This window comes from Arachis hypogaea, chromosome 5 (assembly GCF_003086295.3).
Source record: "Arachis hypogaea cultivar Tifrunner chromosome 5, arahy.Tifrunner.gnm2.J5K5, whole genome shotgun sequence".
NCBI classification, from domain to species: Eukaryota; Viridiplantae; Streptophyta; class Magnoliopsida; order Fabales; family Fabaceae; genus Arachis; species Arachis hypogaea.
The window spans coordinates 30243203-30247960 of record NC_092040.1 but is presented as its reverse complement, the minus strand read 5'-3'; the positions used below and the strand labels follow the sequence as shown (position 1 = coordinate 30247960).

The following is a 4758-nucleotide window of genomic DNA, read 5'->3' as shown; positions in this document are numbered from 1 at the left end:
GTTTATAACCGCCGTTTTTACCAGGGTTTAATGGCATCCTTTTCGATTAAAATGGCATTTTTTAACTGTCGTTTTTACCAGGATATAATGGCATCCTTTTCGATTAAAATGGCATTTTTTAACTGCCGTTTTTACCAGGATATAATGGCACCATTTTTGTTTAAAATGGCATTTTTAGCTGTCGTTTTTACCTAATTACAATTTTATACTTTTTAAAATGAGATTGAAACTATATATTTAAAGTGACATTTTTAGAACTCAAACTTTAAAATCTCATAATAACCAAAAAGCATAACCTTAAATCAAACATCATAACAAGATTTTTCATTCATATACAATCTCCGAAAATAAAAAATCATAATCCAAAAACAAAGTATCAAAGATAACATTTTTCAATAATTTGTCTTAACATATATCTATAATACTTAATACATAAAATCTTTATCATACAAGATCATGCTTCTTTGTTGCTCGCTCCAGAAGACCTACTTCCTAACTCTCTTGGTGATGGAATCTCACTCTCTTGATCCAATCCCTACAACAAAAATATAATTATGAGTACAATAAAAAAAGATATAAAATTGAATCTGAAACTATTAATATAAATTTATTCAATCAAAAAAGAAAACTGCACTTTTGCACAATAAATCCTCTGTTTTCTGGGAATTAGGAAAAGGAAACTCACACTAATTTAGGATTAATATCAAATTATATTATTAACGGATTTGAACAATAAAAATTAATTAATACAACATTTATAAAATATAATTCATTATATATAGAGTCCTAACTTTTTATTTAGTATAATAAATAAATATACCTAATAATTTAGTATAATAAATAAATATACCTAATAAATTAAATTAAATATATAACTAATTAATGTACACGAAATTTCAAAGAAGCTAGCTAGGTGGTTCACGCAAGCATGTTCATGTATATAACATATTAGCCTAACTGACATCATATATTTTAAAATTAATCAGAAGTGATCAAATTAAAAACAAAGTGACCATATTGTCCATGATGATAAAATTAATAATATAAAGAGAGATGTGCAAACTGCAAAGTAACTTATATAACTTAGCATGAAAATAAACTTATTAAACTATCCAGGAACTTTCAGTGATCTTTTCGAATGCGAATTTTCCCTCTGAGGCAGCTAATAATGATGACTGCTGATGAAGATGATTTTGATCTAAATATAGATATAAATATGTACATTATCTAAGACATGAATCTGTATTCATAGAATTTCTATGTACAATCTGAGATGTTCTTAATTATTAAGCTATGTATAAAGTCAATGCCCCTGCCTCAAGTAATGGAACAGTTAAAGGTAATTAAGAAGGAAACTAATGAAAACAAGCTACTAAAAATTGGAAATGATGTTGTGTGTTTACACAAAAATATATGAAAATTTGCTTCTTTTCTTTTCTTTCTTTCTAATTTTTTCCCCCTCCCTACATTCATGTACTTTTAATTCTAGAAAGGTATCATTCATTGCTATGGCTTAGTTGAAGACTTGAAGGGAACAACATTATTACATTAATGTTGTATTTGGTAAGATGAAGAAATAGATAACAAATATCTACTAATGTATTTAAGCCTCTAAATATATGTTCAATTTGATTTAGTTATTTTCCCTCCCAAATCTCTTCCCCCACCAGGCCACCAAATTATGTACGATATGCCAATCTAGCTACTAACATAATTAATATTTCTAAGAAAATAAGATTGATGTAATATCGGTTAACAAAAGGGATTGGACTAGTAAACCTTATGCAACTAATCCATGAAGACTCCATTAAATTGGTCACGGTTTCTGAACTAAATATTTTGTACTGGAAAAAGGGAACCAGCTAATGCTAATTAAGGCAATAACAAATTAAAATGGTTAGTAACTTGATAAGAAAGAACACGAAGCTATTACCTTATTAAGAATCTTTCACTTTATAGGTTGCCAATTAAACCACAAGAACACAAATCCAATTAAGGCAGCTAGGCCCTGATCAATAACAAATCCAATCAGCTAGAACAAAGGAGAAACAAATATAAGACCTAATTTAAGAATGACAGAATTAACATCAAACAAATACACAAAGCATCGAATGATAAAGGATTGTGAGGAGGTACATATAGTCACTGCTAAATTAAGCGTAAGATTTAGAGGGGGGTCAAATTTAAAGCAGGAAACAAATCTAGAAAACACAAAGAAAACACTAAAACTTAATGATTAATGAGCAAGACACACAAAGAAAACACTAAAATTTCCAGAACCAAGTCTAGCAAATATCTGATACTGACTTGGAGTTATCTTATACACCGAAGCCAAAAAGAGATATAGTTAGTTAAAAAAAATTAAAGAAAGGAAGGTATAGTTGAAAATAAAAGACTACAAATTAAAATTAATTACCAAGATTACTTATCAGAGCAAAATATATATATGATTAACCAACCACAAGCAGCAGTGAGGACCATCAACTTTGTGCATTAGCTAGTGGCAATAACAACGTGTGATTTTATTTACTTAAGAAATTTAAACTTCCTTTCTAAGCCTTTTCATTTCATCGTTTATACTTAGCAAGCATTGGAGTACACTTAAACTCTTTTCTCACTATCGAATTTCAAATACTTCACTAATTTAGTGCAACAGCAACAACAATAATCAATGTCAAATTTTAACTAGTTAATAAGCTCAAAAACTGCAACAAAGATAAATTCAGCCATCATGAATGCATCTCATGTATTTGACACTGAAATCCGCAGATAATTCAGTATTCTTAGCCTAACTTTAGGTAGCACAGGTCAGCTGAGAGAGATTCATCCATGTGCCATGTGGGTGCTTGGTGCCACATTAAATGACTGCCACGATAACTGAAAGCACTATCTTTATCATTGTGATGGGTGTCTAAAATATGACTTGTGTAGCACATAGTTAACACAATTGGATAGTACGCTCTTGAATAATAATCAAGTGACATGATCAAATCACAAAATCCATGTTGACAAAACTTCCCTTACTACAAAAATAAAGAACATTTGACAAGCTCATGTAATGGAATAGACCATGATACATAAACTGAAAGAGAAACAAACCAACGCAACAAGGTAAAAAACTTTCATGAAAAGATCTCATTTCTAGTATTTGTAAGAGCACTTAAGGAAACAAGATTACTATCTTAATTTCCAAAATCAAGCTAAATGCAAGATAAATACTAAAAATAAAGAATAGATTGTTGCAACACTGAAGTAAACATTCAATTCAAACACTTGAAGAAGCAAACTAACGACAGTTGCTAGAGAACAGCAGCAAAAATCAGATACAGCAAAAAACCTGTTTCACATGAAAAATTATCACCAACAAATTCATGTTAGTTAAAGCAAGTTAGTTAGTTATCTAAATAATCAAAAAACTGGTTTACATAAAAACACAAAGACACACTATCTGTTTTCAATTAATTCTTATTTCTTCATTTCTTGGTTAAATGCAAAATCTGGTGGTGCCTATTTGAATAATTGATTAAAAACCAGTTGAAAGTCTCAAACACAAGTAAGACAAGTGAGTTTAATAGTCAATATAGGGTATCTGAAGACATGTAAAATTGAAACTGAAAGTTAAAATATAAAAAGGGGTCAGCAAAAACAAGCTATGTGAATTAAAAGGAGGCCTAACATGTGAATAAGGAATAGAATATACTAAAAATCTGACTGGTCATTGAGAACATTTAAAAATGGAGTGCTTTGAGAACTATTTTAATCCAGAAACTGCGCCTTAAAAATTGAACCAGCAAACAAGAAAAAACAAAAGACAACAGCATTTCTTGATATTAATTTCCTAAAAATACTAAGCAAATTCTAGTTTTGCTATGTAAGTTGAAATCATCAGAAAATCAGCAGCATCAACGATTGTCAATGAGAACTTGTCCGAATTATGGAGAACACTACCATGCTCTACAGAGAAACAAAATTTAACCATGAAAAACAAGGGAATGATCCGGTTACATAAATGCTAGGAAAAGATTGTCAATGACAAATTGTTCAAATTACGGAAATAATAACATAGCACCCAACGAAGACCTATCAATGCAGAAAGTCTGAAACATTTATCATCACAATTGCTTCAAGGAGGACTTTGCATATAACATTACCTACACATTTAGCAACCGATTTGTGCGATGCTAAAAAAAACCTTCGATTCTCTTTAATTACATAAATCTTGAAGCTCAAGTGGCAACATTATTATTCAAACAACAATGCAAGAGATGTAGATTCGAGTGTATCATGGTCCAAAAAGTACAAACTATGGCTGGAAAACCCTAAATTCAAGTAGACCGAGAATTGGGAAGGACAGCGGCGGTTCAAACTTCAACGCACAAACACATAACGAAACAAAGATGAAGAGATTGGAAGACTTGTAAAAGAGGCTACCTGAGATGAAAATGCTTCAATTACGGTTCTTCTCCGTGATGCACGAAAGAGTCACTCTCTTCTTCTTCTTCCCTGCGTTCGTTCAAAACTGGCGGAAAGGGAGAAGTACCTAGAGAAATCGTAACTGATGGAGAGAGGAGAAGCCGAGAGGGAAGAACGGCGCTGTCGGAGCATGGAGGAGCCGAAGGAGAGAGAAGCGAGATCGAGAGCGCCGTTACTGTGTTTCATTTAATGAGGCTAGGGTTGCAATTCTTTTGTTTTATATATGTGTGAAAACAGCGGTTCGAAACCGCCATAATCACCAGAACCGCCAGAAAACACAAAGTT

The 4758-nt window shown here is 31.5% G+C and overlaps 1 long non-coding RNA gene across 1 annotated transcript; it reads right to left on the bottom strand.

The window, feature by feature from the left end:
- Nucleotides 1-279: 279 nt before the first annotated feature.
- On the bottom strand, nt 280-4758 carry LOC112801080 (uncharacterized). Its single transcript, XR_003201732.3, has 3 exons — nt 4432-4758; nt 1934-2008; nt 280-535 (listed from the first exon to the last, which is right to left on the bottom strand). It is a non-coding gene; the product is annotated as an uncharacterized lncRNA (long non-coding RNA).